The following is an 8,784-nucleotide window of genomic DNA, read 5'->3' on the forward strand; positions in this document are numbered from 1 at the left end:
AAGAACCTGGTGCCTGAGAGTGAGATCAGCATTGATGAAATATGCAAACTGCCTTCACCGTCTGATTGCTGTTGCGTTTGCCTTCCGTGGGGGATTGAAGCTCTCATGAAAGTCTTAGGGGTAGTGGAGTGTCCTGAGCCTGAAGCTTGGAAACACCTGGAACTTCCCAGATGCTCGAAGCCCTGGCGTGATTGACCGCACAAGGGCATGTCGCTCAGAGTACTGTTGATGTGTGTTTAGGAAGAGAGCTTAAGACTGGATTTCTGTGTGCACATAATGGACTCCGGGCATTTGGGAAGGAGTAGGTGTGTCTTTATGTTCTACCGACAGGCAAGCCTGTTATACTGGTAATGGTCTGTCGTGGAGAGAGAGAAGAACCGGTTTGGAAAAGTTAGAACACTTGTTCATCCCACTCACGCTCTGACCTATCATCCAGTTTTTTAGACTTATCTGGAGCCAAAGTCTGGAACATTTTCTCCCTCCTTGTAAGGCATGTTTGAGTTCTGGAATAACAAACAGGTATCTTTCCAAGTATGCACTGAACCTGGATCAGTTGATGTAACTTGGTATCAGTCTATCTGTGTATCTTTTTATCTATGTATATGTCTATTTGTGAACTTCTGTATCTCCTTTTATATCTTTATGGGACATGCTGGCAAGAATAGGTCCAGATTACTAACTCCAGTCTGGAGTTTATGGATAACAAGAGGAAACTCGAAGAGGACCTAATGGTTTAGAGCCTGAGGCTTTCTGGCTTTCAGAAATCCTACAACTATTTTCCCCCTAACATGTTGCGTCTGTGATGTCTCTCTCGTCTGTCTGCTCTATCTGCTACCACGCCAGCTCCCTTCTCTGTTAGCCATCAGCTGGACCACTATAACAGTTTAATAACCAAGCTCCCTGCCTCGTCCCTCTCATCCATCCTAAACCACACACCCAATCTCCTGTTCAGACACTGCCAGCGATCTCCCGAAGCGTGGCTGGCAGTTCCAAGCCTTTTGTACAAATCCACCTGTTTACCTTTCCAATATTTCTTCTTCTTTTTCTTCCCTGGTGAGGATGCTTTATTTAAGCCCCACTAGGGTGGTTGCGCTTTTTGAGATGTTATGTAGCCCCTTCCTGGTTCTGTACCATTTCTTATGCGAGTCCTTTCAACTAAAATATTCTTTCCCCCATCTCGGCATTTGCGCCCATCTTGAATGATATATCTTTTTTGATTTCCCCTGAAAGAAGTTACCTCGGCCAGGCCTTATTGATTGTAATTCTGTTGTATTCAGGGTTTCCTTCAATTTTATTTATTTGTTTTTGGCCACACCGCACAGCATGCAGGATCTTCGTTCCCTGATCAGGGATCGAACACGCGGCCCCTAGAAGCGTGGAGCCCTAACCACTGGACAGCTAGGGAAGTCCTCTTTTAATTTTACAGTCCTAAGTATCTCTAGCTTGGATCCCCTATCCACCCACATTGCCATTGCTTTAGTTTAGGGGACGATTTCTTCTCTGCAATATTGCAAATGATATTCTTATCTTCCATCATCGACACACATTGCTACCTTTGTGATATGTTTAAAAAGCTAATATGATCATTTACTTACTACTCCTCTACTTAAAGTCACATCATAGAGGAGAACATTTGGATAGATGAGTGAGGGGAAGCTATTGCATTATCCTTAATATTTTTATATAAAAGCAAAAATTCTTTTATACTACAAGTAATTCCTTTCCTTGTTCCTTGCTTCCTACAGATTGGAAACCAGTCTCTGTACATGACATGGAAATCCCTTCATAATTAAACTGGTGACCTGTTGGAAAGTCGAGCTTCCTTGGATACCAGTCTCCACGATGCACGCTTGGCGTCTGCATTCACCGGAGAGACTTGAACGTTCCTTTACACCTGCGCCCTGGCACTGGCCGCAATTCATCCCCACCCTTTTCAGTATCCTTTTCAGTATCCTTTTCAGTATCCCAGTATCCTTTTCAGTGTGGAGGGATCTCCTTAACCTCAATGCTAAGTGCCATCTCCTCTGTGTAGTTTTATCTCTCCAGGCAAAACATGCCTCTGTTCTAGTACTTACCACATGGCCTTGTACTGTTCATTGTTATTTACTTACAGACACCCAGATCAAAAACAAAAAACAAACAAACAAAAAAAAAACAGATTTAAGGTAGATTTGTAGATGTTTCCAAGCCCAGGAATCTGCTACATTTTATTTTGTATCCTGGGCACCTAGGTCATGCCAAATTAAAGAGGTTATTATTATTATTTTAATAGGGATTTGTGGACCAGTGAAAACAAATAAAGCCATAAAAGCTAGAGTTGGAAGAATAAGTAGTGATTATTTATATAAGCCTTTTGCAATGTGACTGAGGGGTCTAAATTTTTTGTAGTCTCCTTAGCATCCAACACAATTTGCTGTATTTAAATAATTTAGTTTTTTTCCCTAAATAAATGTTATTAACAACACATGATTACCTTTAAATAGATTTGCTTATTCTTCCCCAAAGATTTTTTCTTCAGTCTCTTCATTGGGTTATTTCTGAGGACAAATCTGTTGCCGTCTTCATCTTTGTTTCTTCATCTTTGATCCTTTTTACTATATTAAGATATGGAGTTTATCTTTTTCCTCTGTTTTTAAGATTTTCTCTGTAACACTGGTGTTGAAGGATTTGGTTATAATGTGCTCCAGTGTCATTTTCTTCATGTTTCTAGAGGTAGAATTTGTAGAACTTCCTGTATCTATTGGTTTATGATTTTCATCAATTTTTCAATACTTTCAACCATTATTTCTTCATATAATTTTCTCCCCTCCTCCTCTCCTTTGGAGACTCCAATTACATATATATTCACCTGCTTGACATTTTCTCACAGCTCAGGGATGCACTATTTTTTTTAAGTCTCTTTTCTCTCTGTTTCATTTGGGATAGTTTCTATTGCTGTGTCTTCAAGTTTATTAATTTTTTTCTCCTATAATATCTAATCTGCCATTAATCCCATCTAGTGAGTTTTCCATGCCACACATTGATGTTTTCACCTCTAGAAGTGGAATTTGGGTAGAATTCTTCCGTCATTCTACTTAACTTTTTGAATAAATGGAATATATTTATAATAATGATTGTAATGTCCTTGTCTGCTAATTCTAGTATCTGTGTCTGCTTTGCGTATGTTTGAACTGATACATTTCTCTCTTAGTCGTGGATATTTTCTCTCTTCTTCGCTTGCCTCCTTAGATGCCAGACCTTGTGAAATGTACACTATTGAGAGCTGGATATATTTTGCTTTTCGAAGTGTTCTTGAACCTTGCTGTGGGAAGCAGTCGCGTACTTAGAAGCAGTTTGATCCTCCTGGGTGTTGCTGTTAAGATTTGTTAGCGCATTGGAGCAGTGCTCCTGTTAGGGCTCATTAGTCCCCACTACTGAGGAAAGACCATTTAAGGTCTCTACCCCATGGCCTGTGAATCTTGAGGCTTTCCAACCCGGCATTTGGGAACTATTCCCAACTCTGTGTGAGTGCCAGGTGCTTTCCTCTAAATCCTTTTGGATGGTCCTTTTTCTAGCCTTGGGTAGTTTCCTCACGTGAGCTGATCGGTACAAAGTTGAATACCAGAGGGGGATTCCCTGCAGAATATCTGGCATTCTCTCTCTGAGCAGCTCTCTCTTCTCTGATACTTTGTCCTTAGAACAGGACTGCCTTGGTGTCGCCAGAGCCTCAACTCCATCTCCATGTCTAGCTCCTCCTGAGTTACCCCTCCAAGTCCTGTGGCCTGAAAACCCTCCCAAGGCAGTAAGCTAGGCTGTTAGAAGTCTCAGTGTTTGTTTCTCATCTTTCAAGGATGACTGTCCTTCATTGTCTGAGACACATGTTCTCAAAGACCATTCTTTTGTGTCCTGGGCATCTACATCATGCCAAATTATAGAGGTTATTATTTAAATACGGGTTTGTGGACCAGTCACCAGTTTCAGGTGGGAGGGAAATTTGGTCGCCATTATTCCATCATGGCTGGATTTTCTTTATTTGAAATTATATTTTCCATGTTTCTCCTCAAATATATGGCTAGAATTATCTTCTGCTTACCCAGTCTCCTTTCAATGTTTTCATCCCTTTAACTATTTTTTTGTTTGTTTTCTCCAAGAGAATAGTTGCAACCTTGCTAGAGCAGAATGATTTTTCTGAATAATGAGTCCATTGTTCTGCAGGATTTTCTCTTCTTCATTCCCCCAGTCATTGTCCTTTATCACTGTGGAGTTTTGATACTGCTCTGCAAATGTCCTGGGCAAAATATAAACTGTCATGTTTGCCTGTACTGTGTCTCATCATATCATAAGATGTTTGTTTGCAGATAGAATTATTTATTGCAAACGGTAGGCTAAGAAGGGTCAGACCGACTTTTACAAATGCGATATGCTTTGGGTAACAAGAAATCATATTTCCAATATTTGGTACTGTTGGAAAATATTACTACAATCCTGCTTGTAATGGTGGATTCTTTCTTGTCTCTCCATCCCCTGATAGCTGATGTCTAACTATAGCAACTGTATTTCTGTAAAGTCTTTCTCATCTTTTCTTCTCTCTGTTATTTACACTTTCTGGTTTAGGTTCTAATGAAATATTCCTTGACTGCTCTAACAGTTTCTATTTCCAATACCTGTGCATATCGCCCAAGTCATCAAATATGTGTTGATTATATTCTTTGTTCCAGGAAGTGCTGAGAGTTGGCTTGGGGTGGACCAGTAGTATTAAAACAAAACTTTATTGCCTGACTCCTTCCTGCTCAAAAACCCTTAATGAATTCCTCTCTCTAAGAGAATAAAATTCAACCTCCTTCGTATGATGCTCACAGGATCTTATACCACCTACATTTTTCTTTAAACTAAAAAGTTTTTTGTTCTCCTTTTACATTGAACATTCTCCTTGCTAGACTTTGGTACGATGTGCATTCTTTTTCTTTCTCTTTCAAGTTCTAACTCAAAGTCTTCTTTACCACAAAGCTGAATTTGATCACCTCCAAATTGGGGGTTTTCTTTTCTCATGGGCTCTTCCACTTTTTACCTTGTTACTTTTATTTATGTTTATATATCTTAAGTCCTTCACTGACTATAAGACAGTTTGAGGAAAGGCTTGGCATTGGCTTATCTTTCTATTTTTCGACGTGTTTTTCAGTTAATCATAAGTGTTAGTAAAAGCTTGGAGAATGCATGAGTAAATTAGGACAATGAATCACTTAAGTCCATTTTTATCAAAACAGTTCTAAATGAACCAAAAAAAATTCAGGAATGTTTTATCTGGTGCCTACTTGTGACTATGGGAAGAAACAGAACTCATGGCCCATTGGGTTGGGCAGGGGAGAAGAGAGCCTTGTGAGAATTTTTTAGATCAATGGTTTCCTTTTAGATCAATGAAAATTACTGTATTAGCAATTCAACACCAAGCTTCAATTGACAAAATACCAAGATGACTGGCACAGAGGTATTATAGTCTGGTTTAGTGTCCTTCATAACCACATCCTTTGAGATCTACTATTTTGGAAGCTGAGCTAAGACCAAATGGAGACCCTTGCTTGGCACATTGAAATGCAGAGTAGATTCATTTTTCTTTTAAGTAAAGGCTATTAATGGGTACCTTGAGATCATGGAAATGGATAATACTGAAAATATTTTAGAAAATGTAAGAAAGAAACCCTAGTGCTGCCACTTTCTAGCTAGATAACTTGAGCCTTAACTTAAACTAAGCCTCGGACTTCCCTGGTGGCGCAGTGCTTAAGAATCCACCTGCCAATGCAGGGCACACGGGTTTGAGCCCTGGTCTGGGTAGATCCCACGTGTCTCGGAGCAACTAAGCCCATGTGCCTCAACTACTGAAGCCCACGCACCTAGAACCTGTGCTCCGCAACAAGAGAAGCCACTGCAATGAGGAGCCCGTGCACCACAATGAAGAGTAGCCCCTGCTCTCTGCAAATAGAGAAAGCCCGTGTGCAGCAATGAAGACCCAATGCAGCCATTAAAAACAAACAAACAAACAAACAAACAAACTCTTAAAAAAGGAATTCCTTGGTGGTCCAGTGGTTGGGACTCCACACTTCCACTGCAGAGGGCATGGGTTCAATCTCTGGTCAGGGAACTGGGATCCTGCAAGTCGTGCAGCATTACCAAAATAAAAACATAAACTAAACCTCAATTTTCTCATCTGTAAAATGGGAATAATAATACTCCAGAGTGTTTTTGAAGGAGTAAATTAGTTATTTTGAATTAAATTCTTAGCATAGTACTTTTTGTGATGATAGTGAGCATTGTGTAAGTTCTAACTCATTGTTATTATTATTATTATAATATCAATAATATACAAAATACTGACATTTTCCTTTTTATCCTAGCTTGATTTGGGGCTGCGTGAAACACTTTTTTTCATGTTGGAAGCACTCAAACTATATTTGTTGACAAAGTAAGTGAGGCCAGGCCTTCCCTTGTGTCTTGTCATTGAGGGGCTTACACTGGAAAGCTTCCCATGACAGTGAGTGACATTAAACACTGAAATGAAAGAGAGATTCGGGAGGACTCTTTGCACTGAGGCCTTTGAGATTAGGCTAGGAACTCACTTGCATCATCTTAGATAGACTCCTGCTAGATGGTCTAGAGAAGATGAGAGGGCAGGGGAATCATATCTAGTTCATGATTTTAAAACTGCTGCTATCAATCATTCTACCACATAGGCAGTGCTGCCTCTGAGCATATTCCCAAGTTATCTGCTTGGGAGAATATGGATTAGCATCCCTTTGGGGGCATCATACTTGATACATTCCCACCACCTAGCCTTCCAAACAGCAGCCTCCCACTTACCATCAATACTGAAGTACAAGACAAGAACTGGCAACAATGAGTGTGTAAAAAAACATAGTGTAAATGGTTACTTAAAGTGCTGAGAAGGCAACTTATTTCCAGACACACCCATCTTCCGGTTGCCACAATGCCCAGAACTTCACAGTTACACATCTGTTCTTTTGGGGCAATATATTTGACCAGAATTCTCTCTCCCCTTTCAACTTGCTGTTATTACAAAAAGGAAGACTTATGTCCTAGAACTGTTAAGACCTTAGATGCATTTTACTAGCAGGGAGAGGGGATAACAGGGCATGGGGAAAATGTTACTTTTACATGAAATTAAGAGGAGTAGGAGACTATTGGGGTGGAAGACACAGGGCTTGTTAGGAAGGGAGGCCACAGTGACTCTGTGTGGCTTGGATGGCCAGAGTGCAGAGGTTAAAGGCAGGTAAGATATAGACAAGAGGACTGAGCAGGTACTGAAGTAAACATCTCTAGTTTCTCACTGTTGCTGGTGCTTCTCAGCCCACTTTATACTCCGACCCTATACCTCCATTCCTCTTGGGAGAAAGAATGGAGGAGACTTTTCGGCCGGAGCCGCCAACTTCCAGTAATTCGCCAAAATGACCAACACAAAAGGGAAGAGGAGGGGCACCCGCTACATGTTCTCTAGGCCTTTTAGAAAACATGGAATTGTTCCTTTGACCACATACATGCGAATCTACAAGAAAGGTAGTATTGTAGATATCAAGGGAACGGGCACTGTACAAAAAAGGACTGCCCCACAAATGTTACCATGGCAAAACTGGAAGAGTCTACAATGTTACCCAGCATGCTGTTGGCATCATCGTAAACAAGCAAGTTAAGGGCAAGATTCTTGCCAAGAGAGTTAATGTGCGTATTGAGCATATTAAGCACTCTAAGAGCCGAGATAGCTTCCTGAAACGGGTGAAGGAAAATGATCAGAAAAAGAAGAAAGCCAAAGAGAAGGGTACTTGGGTTCAGCTGAAGCGCCAGCCTGCTCCATCCAGAGAAGCACACTTCGGGAGAACTAATGGAAAGGAGTCTGAGCTGCTGGAGCCCATTCCCTATGAGTTCATGGCATGATGGGTGTAAAGAAAATAAAAGGCCTGGACTCTGCAAATGTTTCTCTTCATTGAGTAGAAGTGTGTGTCCCCTCCCCAAAGAAGTATTTAAATCACATTTTAATTGTGTCCAAATTCAGTGGATGATGTCTTTTCAAATTTAGCAATTTTTCTTTCTGAAAGATGTAGGTAGTTTGTTGTGCAGTGTATGTCATTGGTTAATAAACTGTCAGGTGTTATATATGAAATATTTGTACTAGTTTGAAGATAGTCTCTAAGCCTCTATGAAAAAACAATTTACAATAAATAAATGAAAGGTTAAAAAAAAAAAGAAAAAAAAAGAATGGAGGAGAGGTTTGGGCGTACATTGGGTGGGATGAAGACCTGGACCATGGCTACTGTCAAGGTAGAGAGAGCACGGGACTCTTTTTTTTCATAGAGATTTTGCCTTCTATGTCTGTGCTTGGGGGCTGGAACCCTGGGCTGCAAGACCCCCTCCAACTATACCAGGCTTGGATTCTGTAAACTCAGCAACCTATTCTGCCCTGTAGATGAACCACGTTCATCCATCTGATTGAAATGTATGACCACAAGTATTTCCAGCAACTTAAAACCACCTTCCAGGTATACGTGCATGTGATGTGAGAAAGTGAGACCATTACCAGCACAATGTGGGGAAAGCAAACCCAAACAGAATTCAGCAGATCTTCGTCACATCTCCTTATTTCAAATACCTGTGGTTTTGGGGTCGGAATTATCTGCATGAATTGTCTCCACACTTCCCTTCAGTTTCTATACAGCAATAACTCAAATGACGGCCAGTATTACCATTGCCCCCAATCTCTTTTAAGCTTCAAGATAATAAACAATCTCCTAACAACTTTAA

At 40.6% G+C, this 8,784-nt stretch overlaps 1 long non-coding RNA gene and 1 pseudogene across 1 annotated transcript; both read left to right on the plus strand.

Moving 5' to 3' along the window:
* Positions 1-445: 445 nt before the first annotated feature.
* LOC130851760 (uncharacterized) lies at positions 446-5,860 on the plus strand. The gene is made up of 3 exons (XR_009053266.1): positions 446-519; positions 1,746-1,936; positions 5,728-5,860. It is a non-coding gene; the product is annotated as an uncharacterized LOC130851760 (long non-coding RNA).
* A 1,567-nt stretch (positions 5,861-7,427) lies between these two features.
* Positions 7,428-7,920, plus strand: LOC130851758 (60S ribosomal protein L21-like; annotated as a pseudogene).
* The last annotated feature ends 864 nt before the right edge of the window (positions 7,921-8,784 follow it).

Source organism: Hippopotamus amphibius, chromosome 4 (genome assembly GCF_030028045.1).
Source record: "Hippopotamus amphibius kiboko isolate mHipAmp2 chromosome 4, mHipAmp2.hap2, whole genome shotgun sequence".
NCBI classification, from domain to species: Eukaryota; Metazoa; Chordata; class Mammalia; order Artiodactyla; family Hippopotamidae; genus Hippopotamus; species Hippopotamus amphibius.